The following is a 16,315-nucleotide window of genomic DNA, read 5'->3' on the forward strand; positions in this document are numbered from 1 at the left end:
CAATTTATGGGTTATTTCTCCTTGCAATTTTGAGTAATGGTTTCTTTAAGTATTCAGATGCTAATTCAGTTCATATGTATTATGTATTGATATTGATTCATTATCTATGGTTCCTTAAAGCATAATGTAATTTCCCTACTTTTCTCTTTTTCATTATTTCTCATTATTGCTGTCTGATCTGAAATTATGATTACTCTACTATTTTTTTGAGTTCACTTGAAGCATAATAGATTTTGTTCTAACCTCTTATTTAGCTCTTTGTGAATCTTAATATTGCTAATGTGTTTCAAGTAAGCAACTTATTGTTAGATTATTCTTTCTAATTCATCCTGCTATCTTTCATTCTGCTATCTTCTTTCATTTAATGGGAAAGTTTATCTCATTTACCTTTATGATTATAATTTTTATAAATTTATCTCCATTGTATCTTTTTATAAACTTAGCCCTCCTCTTTACAACGTGCAAAAAGGTGGTGTGAGATAAGGTATTTTTTAGCCCAATTATGCAATGATTGAAAGGATCTGTTTCTGCTTCTCTATTCTTATGCTCCCCCTTTTCTTTCTCCATAAAGTTTTATTTTTCTTTATTTTTAATCTCACCAACCCCTTTCCAATTTTCTTTTTGATGATGGATATTGTTTTGCTTATGACTACTCCTCTACTAATCCTATGTTTAATCTTACACTTGATCTCCCCTCTTCCTTTTGCTGCCTATAGCCCAGTTAAGTATAATTTATTTCTACAGCAAACTCTGCATATGGGAAATACAGAGACAGAGAGACAAAGTCAAAGACAGAGACATCCAAAGACAGAGATAAGAAGAGAGATATAGAGAGAAGCTCTTCCATCTTTTTTTATGTAGTTCAAATCAAAGTGAGGTATATGTATTTTTTTGCTTCAATTCTTCCACAAATGCATTCTCTTTGTCTTTTGCATCTTAATTATGTGAAACACTAGGTTTTACTCCTTCCTTCCCTTGTTGCTGATGTATATTTCTTTTCCTTTCCCTTATATTTCTTCCCTTAAAACAATCAAAATAAAATCACCCCCAGGTCCTTCATAATTTTGATTTAACTCCCTTCAGGCCCTGTTAGGGGCCTAAATATAAGGGTTAAAAAGGGATGATTTTTTCCTACCATAAAAATATTATAATTTTATCATCATATGTCCCATTTCAAATATGAAATGTACTCTTTTTTCAGTATGCTCTTGACTTCTATTGTTCCATTTTAAAGTTTTTAATCAACTTCATATATTTTTTTATAAATCAGAAAATCTTGAATGTCCTTGATTCACTGAAGATTACTTTTATGTTTTCCATTTAGGGTTAGCCTTTGTTCTTTGGGGTAAGTTATTCTCAGTTTCAAGCCTTTGCCTTTTGGCTTTTGAAATAACATATTCCAATATTTACTTATCTTTATTGTGGTAACTACCCAGTTTTATTTGGTTCTGACCTTGTTTCCTTAATAGTTTGACTATTTAGTTTTGATTACAGTATTTTTACATTGACTTAAAAGGTGTTGATTTGGACTATGATAATTTAGCTTCCCCCCAACCCCCCACTCTCCCCAGGAGAGGAATGGTGAATTCTTTCTGTTTTCCATTTCTCTTCTAATTCTAATAGATAAGCACAGTTTTAACTTGTGATGTCTTGGGATACAGTATCATTTTCATTTTTGAGACATAGGTTTGAAGCAAGTTTCTTCTTCGAATAGTTTTTCATTAATTACTTCCTTGTCATTTATTTTTGATGAGAAATACTTCATATTTTCAATACTCTGATTTTTTAAATATTTCTGGATTTCTTATGGAGTCATACTTTTCTGATTGGTTTATTGTACAATGTAGGAGTCTATTTTTTGGGTAAAGCTTAACCACTTTATTTTTAACCTATCACTTACCCTTTGTATTCTCTCTTCCATTGGTTTCACTTCATTTTTTTTTGATCAATCAACATTTATTAATCTTATTAAGTATATATGGACTGGGTAGTAGGGATACAAATATAATCAATGAAATAATCCCTACTTGAAAGGAGTAATGTTAAGGATGATTTCACTTTAGAGGGGGCAGAAACAGTATTTAATTTCCCCTAAAGAAAAGAAGGAAGAAGGAAAAGGGTGGGTTTTGCTATGTAGAGTAAAAGGTAGGAGACTGGAGCTGGAGTCATTTAAAAGTGGGGAGAAAGGAAGGAACTCCCTCCCTGCCTCACTCAGTAGTAGTTTGTGGTCTGTGAAATCCAATGTGTAGGGGGTTGGAGGTTTCCAGATGAGGTTTGAGGGTGAAGAATCCAGATTGGGAGGAAGCCAGGGTATCAGGAGAGCCAGGCTGTGTCATTCAGGAAGCTAGAGTCTAAGGGTCTCACACTGGGAGTAATTTTGTCTATGGTTTTACATGTAGATTGGTGAGATTTCTTTCCTGATAAGGGTTAAGCCCAGAGAAGCAACAGCAGTGTCAAAATCAAGAAGGGGAAACTGGCCTTCCAAATGAAGATGCCTGGGTCAGAGCCAAAAGCATAGTATGTAGCCACAGCTTCATTGGGGTTTCCCTGGGCTAGGTCAAACCACATCTGAATACATTTGCCACTGCCCCAAGCCAAAAGAGCTTGGTTTGTAAAAATGACTCCAAATATTCTCACATAGGGAGGCTGGTGTTGGAAAGTAAAAGTTGAAAGGGTGACAGACAGCCTTAACTGGGCCCTCGTTAATCCCTGAATCCAATTCCAACCTTTGTGTCGGTTCTCTTTGCAGGTATAGGAGGTTTGGCAGTCCTCCCACCACTGGTTATAATCTTCCTTGCACAGGGGAACATTCAGGATCTGTTCCTTTCTCCAACTTGAGGACACCAACTGGATCCAGGATACCAAGTTGGGGGAGCACTCATAGAGACATGTGTCCTGTATAAAGTGGTCTTTGCAGGCTGGCCTCATCATCCCACAGTGGTTATAGTTGAAGTGGTACAGGTAGGAGGTGTCTTCACTTCATTTTAAACAGCATATATATATATATATATGTTCCATTTATATTAGAAATTCTTATAGTCGTTGTGTTTAGGACAACGCTTTTTTTTTTTGAGGCTCCATTTCATTGTTATGGAATAACAGTTCTTCTGGGCTTAACTTTTGAGTTTCTCTCCTGCTGCATTACTTTTTTTTCAATGGGTTTGGCATTTTCTTCTGTTTATTCATATATCCAGTCTCAGTTTTTGGATTGATTTAACTCTTCCTTGGATCAAATTCTGATCCCTCCCATGCTCTAGTTTCATGTAGACATGCTCTGCTTGGTCTTAGATATATGGTGGCTGAGACTAGACCCAAGTCTTTTCAAGACTATTTCTGCTTTGGTTCTGATGTGTGGTGACTTAACTTAGCCCTTAGTTCTTTATCTATCTTCTTATCCTTTAACATTTCATAACCTAGATTTTGTTCCTGTGATCAGGATGGGTCTCAACCAGGTGTTGTTGATGATTATGGTAGTAAATCACCTATAAGATCCCAGTCACTGTGCTTTTCAGGTGTCCCTCCAGCATTTTCCATTTCTTATGGAGTAGGCATGGGCTACCTTGATACCATGCTATCTGATCAATGGTCTATCCTTTGTGTTGCTGTCATTCAGCCATAAAAACTACCTGGGCACCAGTACTGCTTTATCTACTTCTGTACTTATGTATTGTTTTGAATGCTTATCTACCTTGGCATTAATCTAATCCTTTCCCCTACTATAGATTTAACATAGGTTACTTAGGTGCTGAGTCAGGCATGGGCTGTCTGGGTAATAATCGACAATGTCTGTTGCTGTGACTTAGGTTTACACTGCCTGGGCAATGGGCTTCTTGGCACTGGTCTAGTCCTATCTATCCTCCAGGCTATGTGAAAGCTATGCCTTTTATGAACCCTTGCTTATCTCTGCTCAGAGCTTCTGCAAATTTCTGGCAGTATTCTCATGTAGTCCTGGACTGAATGATACATATTATAGCCAAAAGATTATTTGTCTTTGGTTTTCTTTACCATGGTTCCTTCTGGTGTATTTTTAGATGTTTTGTTTTAGTTGCTTAGGGAGGATCTGGACTCCTTTACTTATGTTCCAATTTCTACTTCAACTGGAAATCTCACTAAGTTTCCTCTGTACAATTTCTACTAAATCATGAATTGAATTGAATTGATTTTGTTCTCAGTTCCTTTTTTTCAATCATTTGCTTTTGATAAACTAAGGGGAAAATAAGACAAAGTGTAAAACTACAGATATGCTTCCTTCACTGATGAGTTAACCTCAACTTTACCAAAACTGAATAATCACAGTTAAGTATAGTTTAAAGCACAGAATACTTTAAGCCTGTCAAAATGAAAGACATTTCCATTAGTGTATATGACCCTTAGTGTTTCATGTTCAGTTTGCCAAAGATAGCATTAGAGATGTCTATTGTCAACTTTTATGGCAATATTTAAAAAAAATAAATAACAAATTAAGTTGTTCCATAAAACATACACACATGCTTAGCACATATATTACTGGTACCCTGCTTGAGTGGCACTTTATGCACCATTGTCTCAAACTTTTAAAAAAATATATTATTTCTTAAAATCTCATCTGATTATAATAGCCCAGAGTAGGCCATCACATCCTTTTTCTGTTTGAGAAGTTAATTCCCATTGGAAGGCATTGTCCTTGCTAACATTTAAAAGATCTTGCCCTCTGGAAGCAAGGCAAGCTGCAAAATTTGAGTTGGCAGGTGCTATCAACCTGTGAACACTTTCTACTCATCTCCCTGGGGCAACCCCAGAACGCTATCCCCTACACCACAGATCTTCACTTTGGAAAGTTTTAGCTGCTTACTTTCAGCAATGCGTTCTCAGAATTCACGATTAGGACTGCTGATTTGCAGACAATGAGGAATTATTTCTGGAAGTGCTAACATAGCACTTTATCGCTTGACTTAATTTTATATCACTAGTTCTAACTGTTTAATGGATGTCTGATAACCTAAGCACTAGAAACAAAGTCTACCTCCAGTGTTACTCCCAGGGTCACTTGAGCTATATTTTCCTGTAATGTCAGGGAATACTGCCAAATTCCTAGTCAACTTTGTAGATTCATGGAATAATATCAGGGTTATAAAACTTTACTTGATATTCTGCCTATGTGTATAAACTTAGCCGTAACATAAAATAACCAGACAGCTGGCATTAGGGAGGACCATCAAAGATTTAAATTTCTGGCTCTGTCCTCTTTCCAATAAACAACACTTATACAGTCCTTTGAATATTTTCATATATTAATTCATTTGATCCTCATAACAATGTTGTGTAGTAGGTATAGCAAGTATTAATTGTGTAGTAGGTATAGCAAGTACCATTGTGAATATGAGAAACTGGAACATGAATATGAGACTGAGAGAGGTTAGATGACTTATAATGGTTTATATAGAAAGCATCCAAGGCTATATTCAAATCCATGTCTTTCTTGACTCAAAAATCACCACAACAGCAATAATGACAACCACAACTACAATGCCCACTATCACCAAGAACTGTTATTCAGTTTTTATAACATGGAAATAAATGTACTCTGGTCTGGGGATAAATAGAAAAGCAAGAAGAATAGCAGTGGCTCCATTAAGCTTACATTCTAATGGGGAATGGCAACACATATCAGCAAATTGGGAAGTGATAAAGGAGCTACCTTCACAGAGGCATGGCAACAAAATCCATAGAATATAGTAGATTTGGCCTCAGCTCTTTCCTAAAATGGAGGTTCTGAAAAGAACTAACCAGTGGGAGAAGAGGACCATAGTCAGAGGGATTTGTGATGACCCTGGACTCTGCTGATCTTAATTGCTGAAGCTTTATAAGAAAAAAAAAAAAAAGAAAGACAGAACAACTTCCTCATCCTGCAATCATAGCTCTACTTTCATCAAACCACAGTGCTTGTTATTATCTATCATCTACATTTCTTGATTATTTTGCATATTCTTCCCTTTTTTGTCATTTTCTGTTTCTTTTCCTCTCAGTCTTCTTGACTCTTTTCTTTCTCTTTAGCATTTGAATTGGCCTTAAACATTATTTATTCTACCTTTTCCTGAACAGGAGTCTTCTCTGCAATATTCCTGACAAACAACCAAGCATCTCTTGGATGAAAGCTTCCAGTGGTGGTAATTTCATCATAGCCTAAAGCCAGCCTATTGCTCCTAGTATTATACTCCAGGGCCAGGAAGAAACAATATAATCCCCTTGCATGTGATCATGGGCTGTATTAAGAAACCATGAATTCCAGGAACATAGAAATTACTGTCCCATTTTACTCTGCTTTGGTCATATTACATGTTTGGTTCTCTGTATCAAAGCCTTAGGAAGAATATTGAAAATCTGGAAAATGTCCACTAGAGTGCAGCTAATATGATTAAATCACCCAGTTATGTGTAAGATGATGACTATCTAAAAAACTAGGTAGAGTTAGTTATTAGAAAAGAAGTCATGATAATGTCTTCAAGCATTTTGAAGTTTATCATTTGAAATAAGAATTATATTTGATTTCTCTGGCCCCAAAGGGGCCATGAGGAATGCTGGGTCAAAGTTGGAAAGAGGATATTTAAATTTCATATCAGGAAAACAACAACATTTCCTTAAAATTTGAGCTATTTCAAGGTAGAATGGACTGCTTCAGGAATGAATGGATTTCTTTTTCTTAGAAGTCTTCACTTAAGAGCTTGATTATCAATCATGCCATATATTGTACTGGTGATACCTTTTGGAGAATTGGTTAGATTGGAAATTGAGGCCCTTTCAACCCAAAATGCCATGGTATAATAATAGGTGCTCATCTCTAAGTGTCTGACCTTCCCATAATGAACCTTTCTGTACATAATCCAGCACACTAACTAACCACTCTGAAATAGAAAAATTGTAATTTATACATGTGAAAGGCATAACAATAATGAAATAATACTTTTTGGAGTATTTGTATATGTGTGCTTGAATGCATATTTCTTTATATGCATACGTATGTTTAAATCCTTTGAAATCAATATAAGAAAAAATAGAAAAAAAACTATTGTCTCTTATGTGATCAGTCAAAAAACTGTCATTTCTTTGGTAAAAATGAATATACTCTTTCATTTTACGTAAGATATTCTTGGTCATTCCTCTGTAGGGGATCTATAGGAAAACGTGGAAAAGATTTTCACAGGATGAGAACTCACATCTTTACAAATATAAAGAATATTTTCATCAATTTGATCACAGAGCTATTGATGTACAAGTGACAGTTGTTACCTTCTGTAATAGAATAAAATTATGTTTCAGTACTGTTGTTTCCTTGATTTTTGAGTTAGGAAGCAATAATTTACTGAACTATTTTCCATAAGTGTTTCCTAATTCTCTAGAACTTATAGTAGAAGCAGAGGAGAATAGTTTATACCTACCCTCAACATCATTAGGTTATGACCTAATAAACTGCCTACCATATGATAATTTATTTGGGTATTCAATTGAAAACACAAAGACTTGAATTCAAATCCTCCTTCAGATAATTACTGTTGGGGCAAGTTACTTAATATCTCTGTACCTAAATTCCCTCACATTTATTTTAATGATTCAGTATGTATTTAGACACTATCATTTCTTTCTCTGGAGATGAATCACATTTTTTATAAGTCCCTCAGAGTTGTCTTGGATCATTGCATCGCTGAGAATAGCAAAGTCATTCAAAGCTGATCATCTTAAAATATTGCTGTTACTTTGTATATAGTACATCTCACTTTGCATCAGCTCATGTAAGTCTTTCCATTTTTTTTTGTCTGAGAGCATTCTGCTTATCCTTTCACAGTTAGTATTGCTAACTGAATTTTGCTCCACCCTACTCCCTCCCCATGTCATTTAATAAATTCTTTATCTCCTTTCACCCTTTCCCTCCTCAAAGGTGTCTTGCTTCTGACTACCCCTCTCCTAATCTGGTCTCCCTTCTGTTACCTCTCCCTCCCCCTTATCCCTTCCCCCTACTACTTTCCTGCAGGGAAAGATAGATTACTATACCTAATTGAGTGTGTATGTTATTCCCTCTTTGAGACACTTCTGATGAGAGTAAGGTTCACTAACTCCCCAGAACTTCCCCAATTTTCCCCTCTACTCCATAAGCTTTTTCTTGCTTCTTTTATAAGAGGTACTTTACCCCATTCCACCTCTCCCTTTCCCTTTCTCTCAGCTCATTCCTCTCTCACCCATTAATTTTATTATTTTAAAAGATATCATTCCTTCATATTCAACTCACACCTGGGCACTCTGTTTAAATACACTCCATTCACCTGCCCAAATAATAAGAAAGTTCTTATGAGTTACAAATATCATCTACCCATATAGGAATGTAAACAGTTTATGCTTTTAATATGCCTTATGGTTTCTTTTTCTTATTGATCTTTTTTTATGCTTCTCTAGGGTGTTGTACTAGAAAGTCAAATTTTCTATTCAGATCAGGTCTTTTCTTGAATAATGCTTGAAAGTCCTCTAATTCATTGAATTCCCATTTTTCTCCAGAAATATTATACTCAGTTTTTCTGGGTAGGTGATTCTAGGTTGTAATCCCAGTTCCTTTGCCCTCCAGAATATCATATTACAAGCCCTCTTATACTTTAATGTATAAACTGCTAAATCATGTGTTATACTAACTAGGGATGCACAATATTTGAATTGTATATTTCTGGCTGCTTTTAATACTTTTTCCTTGACCTCAGAGCTCTGGAATTTGGCTATGATATTCCTGGGAGTTTTTCATTTTGGGATATCTTTCAGGAGGTTATTGGTGGATTCTTTCAATTTCTATTTTATCTTCTAGTTTTAGAATATCAGGGCAATTTTCCCTGACAATTCCTTAGAAGATGTGATCTATGCTCTTTTTTTATCGTGGCTTTCAAGTAGTCCAGTAATTTTCAAATTATCTCTCCTAGATCTATTTTCCAGGTCAGTTGTTTTTCCAAGGAGATATTTCACATTGCCCTCTATTTTTATATTTTTTTAATTTTGCTTTATTGTTTCTTAATTTCTCATAAAGTCATTAGATTGCATTAGTTCAATCCTAATTTTTAAGGAGTTATTTTCTTCAGAGAGCTTTTGTACCACCTTTTCATTTTGGCCAATTCAGTTTTTCAAGGCATTCTTTTCCTCACTGGCTTTTTGTCTCTTTTACCATTTGGCCTAGAATATTTTTAAGGTGTTATTTTTTCAGTTTTATGTCTCCTTTACCAAGCTTTTGACTTTTATTCATGATTTTCTTTCATTACTCTCATTTCTCTTTCCATTTTTGCCTCTACCTCTCTTACTTCTTTTTCAAAGTCCATTTTGAACCCTTCTATGTCCTGAGACTAATTCATATTTGTCTTGGAAGCTTTGGATGTAGGAGTTATGACTTTGTTATCTTTTTCTGAGGGTGTACTTTTTTTTTGGCAAGGCAGTTAGGGTTAAGTGAGTTGCCCAAGGTCACACAGTGAGTAAGTGTCAAGTGTCTGAGGCTGGATTTGAACTCAGGTACTCCTGAATCCAGGGCCAGTGCTTTTAACCACTGTGCCACCTAGCTGCCCTCTGAGGTGTATTTTCATCTCCCTGATCACCATAGAAAATTTCTAGGGTCAACATTTTTTTCTGTTTGCTCATTTTCCTAGCCTATTTCTTGACTTTTAACTCTTTGTTAAAGTGGGTTACTGCTTCCAGGGTGGAAGGTGCACCATCCCAAGCTTTGTGCATTTTGTGTAGATGTTTTCAGAGATATTTCTAGGTATTTTTAAGTTTTTAGTTTTTCCAAGGTGGTATGATTTAAGGAGATGTATGTTTACTACTCTCCTGGCCTGTGCTCTGGTCTGCAAGCAACAAGAGGCCTGCTTTTCTGCCCTGGAACTATGAAGAGAATCCCTTTCCATTGTGGCTGTAAGCTCTGGTGTGCTTTTGCTCCTCCCCAAATTGTGACCACTATCCAGGACTGTTACCTGTATCTGAGTATGACCAAAAAAAAAAAATAGTCCTGCCTCAGTGCTCACAAAGAGATCCCTGTAATCTTATGGCCAATTTTTTGACCCCCTTATCATCTATGAGCTGAGTTCCAGAAACAGTACCTGCTGGTGATGATTCAGAGTCTCCCAAGGCCTGCAGCTGGTTTGCTGTGGCTGTGTCTGCACTGTAGCTGGGTCTGTGGTGACATGGCCTGCACTAGGCTATGTTCCACTGTCACCCTGCTAAAACAGACCTTTTCTTCTGGCCTTTTAAGTTGTCTTTGCCTGGAAAATTATTTCACCCTATATTTTTGTGGGTTCTGCTGCATTATTTGAAGGTATTTGGAGGGGTCTTGGGGAGAGCTCAGTAAAGTAACTGCCTTTCCTCTGCCATCTTGGCTCCACCACTTCATTCCCTCATTTTTTTTTTTTGGTGGGGCAGTGAGGGTTAGGTGACTTGCCCAGGGTCACAGCTCGTAAGTATCAAGTGTCTGAGGCCAGATTTGAACTCAGGTCCTCCTGAATCCAGGGCTCGTGTTTTATCCACTGTGCCAACTAGCTGCCCTTATTCCCTCACTTTTAAGATGAGTTCCTTAGACTTAGTGAGCCTCTCAAGTCCATCCCTTGTCAAATTTGTGGCCTCATGATCCTCTCCCATGAGAGTTCTGTTCCTTTCTTTGTATTATCAATTTCTTCAGAATTATAGTAGGTAGAAAGGAAAGAAGGTGATAAACCCTTAACCCCAACTCTATCAATGGAAAGCTGAGTCGAGTAGCCAAAAGCAAAGGGGCAATAGCACCCTTTACCACTTACTTAAGCACTAGGATTTATGTTTAGCCTGGCTGCTAGAATAACCTCAGGCATATTACTTATTGCAATGATTTAAACTCCCTCTGTGTGATATGCTTTGTGAAAGTGTGAAATCTTAATCATTTGGGGTTGCTTGAACATAAAGTTTTTTAATATTTCAAAAGCAGAAAGAAACACTAATATTCTGTGTGTACCCTTGACAAGGTCTGTAGGATTCCATTTTCACAACATAGGTTTTTTGATCAGGCACATTATAAAATTTTAGCTTTTTCTTGTGTGGTTACATCAGATTTACTCATTTTAACTCCTACTGAGAACTGCTATCCTTAAAGACAATCTAAATGTAAAAGGAATTTTAGAGAATATACAAATCCTAGTGGGATGAGCTACATTAAGGGCATTCATATGAAATGTATTTTTGGAGGATATATTGCTTGAAAAAAATTAAAGCCCACCTGTTCACTCATAAGCATGAAGATAATGATTTTTGAAACCAAGAATTTCTAAGACTCATGTGGTTTGGGAGGTAAAGAATGGATTTCTTAAGGAAAGCCATTTATCTCTTCTCCTTCCTAGGGCTAAGTTTTAGGACACATGGACTTCTCCTTCCTGGATAGTTACAAAGTACCTACTCATTCAGTCTGAAATAGATAGCAGGAACAGCTGGGAGATGGACATAGGGATGAAATGAAACTTCCTGACTCTTAATTATGAATGTACCGCCAAATGAGTTACTGAACTTAATTTGACAAACTATGCAACATCTGTTACATGTACAGCACTTGGTAAATATCCATCTGTATATCAATTTCTCATACAAAGCCCATCTTTGAAACAATGCATGTGTGGGCCATTTACAAATGTGATTTTTCTCATCTTTAATGTTTTGTTTAAAACAATTGCAAGTATGGAGGGGAGGGACCTGAAATTAGAAGAGTTGTTCTCAAAAAAAAATCGAAGATGTAATTTGAGAGAATTAACTTTAAATTTTCTCCCAAATTTAATTCCTTAGTGCTACTGGATTGTCACGTGTATGAGTTTTTAAAGAACCCATATAGTCTATTAAATTATTTTAAACATGATTATTATGAAATCTATATTCCATAATATTCCTTTTTCTCATCTGCACACATATATGTTTTATTTTCTCTGAATCCAAAACTGACCAATGAGACTATTAAAGGGTTTGTTCACGGGTTACATGCATATGCATTTTTCTATACTGTAGATTTTCTCATGTTACTACCCAGATTATTTATATGGTTCCAAAATTAGCAAACCAAACAAGAGGCTTCCCTTTTGGGATTTTCAGACTAATTAACATGGAGCCAGAAATGGATCTTATGCATTCATCTGACACACATTGCATCAAGCCTTGTATACAATATGTGCAAAAAATAACCCCTGCCAGCTAGAAAGAACATTGTAGTTGGAATCAAAAGAATTGAGGTTGAGACCTTGATCCAACATTTACTAGTATTGTATCCTTGGGAAAATCATCTAACCTCTCTGATTCAGTAGTGTCCTCATCCATAAAAGGAGGGGGTTAAATAAGATGACACATAGAATCTCTTCCTCTTTCAGAGCTTTTAGGATTCTATTTTGCAGTAAAGAGAGAAAATATACAATTACACTTTTAAAGAATGTCATATACTGTTCAGTGGCCTTAGCATTCTAGAATGAATACACACACACATATGTGTGTGTGTGTATAGTATATATGTGTCTATATAGAGAATGTATATGTATATATAAATAAACATATACTTTCTAATATAAATGCTATTTGATAAGAAAATATTATACACTTCTTTATCTTCCCACCCACTAGTACATTAAAAGTAACAGAAATTTTAAATTTAAAGGATTCTTAGAGATAATCTAATCTCTTACAGATGAGAAAACTAGGAAAAGAGACACAAGATCTCATGTTCAAATTAGTATACACTATTGCTAGTTCAGTGCATGTTTCAATACACTACAAATTTGTGAGCTCCAGTCACTAAAGAAGTAGCAATTCTTTGATAAATTTATCATGTTATTTATTTTTCTTCATTATTTATGAACATACATTTTAAAATTAATTTTAAGAACTTTTAATTCCATATTCTCTCCTTCCCTCCTTTCAACGCTATTTGAGAAGACAAGCGATTTGACCTAGGTTATATGTGTGCAACCACGTAAAACATTTTCATATTAGCCAAGTTGCAAAAAAAAAAAAAAGTGAAAACAGAAAACTACCCAAAGAATAATAAAATTTTTAAAATTATGCTTCAGCATGCATTCAGACTCCATCAGTTATTTTCCTGGAGGTACATAGCATTTTTCATCACAAGTCCTTTGGAATTGTCTTAAATCATTGTATTCCTGAGAGTAGTCAAATCATTTATCAATGATTATTGTATATTATTGCTGCAACAGTGTACAAGGTTCTCTAGGTTCTGGTCATTTCACTTTGCATCAGTTCACATAAGTCTTCCCATGTTTTTCTGAAAGTACCGTCCTCCTCATTTCTTACTGTTGCGTTTCAGGCATTTCAGTCATGTCTTACCCTTTTGTGAGCACTTTTGAGGTTTCTTATCAAAGATACTGGACTGATTTGCCTTATTCTTCTCCACCTCATTTTATGAATGAAGAAATTGAGGGTTAAGTGATTTTCCCAAGATCACATAAGTACTAAGTGTCTGCAGTAGGATTTTAATTCCAATCTCCCTGGCTGCAGGTTTGTTATTCATTACATGGGACTACCTAGCTGCCTGTCATTTCTGATATAGCACAATAATTTTCCATAAAAATCATATGCTAGGGGCAGCTAGGTGTCACAGTGGATAGAGTACTGGCCCTGGAGTCAGGAGGACCTGAATTCAAATCCAGCCTCAAAAACTTGACACTTACTAGCTGTGTGACCCTGGGAAAGTCACTTAACCCCAATTACCTCACCCCCCCATTTTTTTTTTAATCATGTACTATACCTTGCTCATCCATTCCCCAGTTGATGGGCATCCCTTCAAATTCCAAGTAATTGTCACTACAAAAAATTGCTATAAATGCCTCTGTATTTATAGGGTTTTTTTTTTTATTTCTTTGGAGTATAGATAAATTACTGATTTTGCTGAGTTAGTGGTTATGCAGAGTTTTCTAACCCTTTCAGCATATTTCCATATTGCTTTTCACAATAGTTGCACCAGGTCACAGCTCCAGCAACATTGCTTTAGTAGTTCAAATTTTTCTACATCTCCAAAATTTGTGATTTCCTTTTCTGTCATATTTGTGAACCCGATAGGTATGAGGTGGTACTTCAGAGTTATTTTAATTTTCATTTCTCTGATCAAAAATGGTTCAGAATATTTTTATACGACCATGGATAATTTTGACTTTTTTCTTCTAAAACCTGCCTGTTCATATACATTAACCATTTATAAACTGGGTAATGACTTGGATTCTTATAATTCTTTATATGTTTGAGAAATGAGGCCTTTATCAGATAAACTTTCTGTAAAAATATTCTCCCAGTTTCTTGCTTTCCTACTAAACTTGGCTGTTTTAGTTTTATTTGTATAAAAATTTATAGTTGATATGATCGCAGTTATCCATTTTACATGTCCTAACGTTCTCTCTCTTGTTAGGTAATAAATTCTTCTTTTATCTATAAAATTGATAGGTAAAATCTGTCAGGCTCGACTACTTTGTTAGTGATATCACACTTTATGTCTATATCATCTATGTGTTCACCTTATCTTAGTATATGGTGTGAATTGTTGGTCACTGCGTAGTTTCTGCCCAACTGCTTTCCAATTTTTCTAATAGCTTTTAAAAAAAGTGATTTCTGGAGGAGCAGCTAGGTGGCACAGTGAATAAAGCAATGGCCCTGTATTCAGGAGGACCTGAGTTCAAATCTGTGCTCTGACATTTGACACTTACTAGCTGTGTAACCTTGTGCAAGTCACTTAACCCTCATTGCCCCACCAAAAAAAACCCAAAAAACAAAAAACAAACAAACAAAAAAAACATAGTGATTTCTTGTCCCCAGAGGTTGCATCTTTGGGTATGTAGAAAACTACCTAATCATGGTCATTTACTACTGTGCATTGTATACTTAATCCATTTCAATGATCCACCACTCTATTTCTCAGCCAGTATTCAATTGTTTTGTTGGTTACCACTTTTTAATACAGTTTGAGATATTGTTCTACTAAGACACTTTCCTTTTAATTTTTTTCCCTTTGATTTCTTTGAAGGTCTGGATACTTCAAGACAATTAAAAAAATTTCTAGCTCTTTAAAATAATTTTAGTTATATGATTGGTATGGCACTGGATAAGTAAATTATTTTGGATAGAATTGTCATTTTTATTACTTTGGATTAGGTTATCTGAAGCAATTAAAATTCCTACAATTTTTTAGACCATAATTTATTTGCGTGAAAAGTGTTTTGTAATTTTGATTATATAGTTCCTTGGTTTTCTTGGTGGGTAGATTCCAAGTATTTTATGTTGTCTACAATTCTTTTAAATGACATTTCTCTTTCTATAACTTGGTGATGGACTTTCTTGGTAATATATGCTAATGATTTATGTAGTTTTATTTTATGTCCTGAAACTTTGCTGAAGTTTTAAATTATTTCCATTAATTTTAGCTTAGTCTCTAGGATTCTCAAAATATACCATCATATAGTCTGCAAAGAATAATATTTTTGTTTTTTCCTTGTCTTTCCTAATTCTTTAAATTTCTTTTTCTTGTTTTACTGTGATAGTTAGCATTTCTAGGACAATATGGAATAATAATTGTGATAATCCTTATCATATCTTTGTTTTACTTCTAATCTTATTGAGAAAGTTTTTTAGCTTATCTCCCTTACAAATAATGCTTACTGATGGTTTTAGAAAAACACAATTTATCATTTTAAGGAAATTTGCATTTATAGCAATTCTTTCAAATTTCTTTCATAGGACTGTGTTGAATTTGTCAAAATATTCTCTCTCTCTCTCTCTCTCTCTCTCTCTCTCTCTCTCTCTCTCTCTCTCTATATATATATATATATATATATATATATATATATATATATATATATATATATATATATATATATTTGTTTATTTTTGGCGGGGCAATGGGGGTTAAGTGACTTGCCCAGGGTCACACAGCTAGTAAGTATCAAGTGTCTGAGGCCGGATTTGAACTCAGGTACTCCTGAATCCAGGGCCAGTGCTTTATCATTATATATATATATATATAGTGATAATAAAGTGATTCTTATTTTTTTTGTTATTGATGTGATCAATTATCCTGATCATTTTTCTAAAATTGAACCAGCCCTGCATTCCTAGCATAAATCCCACCTAGTCATAGTGTGTCATTTTTAGAATATTTTGCTATAATCTCCTTGCTAGTATTTTATTTAAATTTTTGAATAAATATCCATTGGGGAAATTGGCTTATAGTTTTCTTTCTCTGTTTTCCTCTCCCTGGTTCAGATATCTGAATCATGTTTATATTTTAAAAGGAATTTGGTAGCACTCCCTCTTTGCCTATTTTACC

At 35.0% G+C, this 16,315-nt stretch overlaps 1 pseudogene; it reads right to left on the reverse strand.

The window, feature by feature from the left end:
• Positions 1-2,427: 2,427 nt before the first annotated feature.
• LOC122747873 lies at positions 2,428-13,322 on the reverse strand (annotated as a pseudogene).
• Between the last annotated feature and the right edge of the window lie 2,993 nt (positions 13,323-16,315).

This window comes from Dromiciops gliroides, chromosome 3, assembly GCF_019393635.1.
Source record: "Dromiciops gliroides isolate mDroGli1 chromosome 3, mDroGli1.pri, whole genome shotgun sequence".
Taxonomy (NCBI): Eukaryota; Metazoa; Chordata; class Mammalia; order Microbiotheria; family Microbiotheriidae; genus Dromiciops; species Dromiciops gliroides.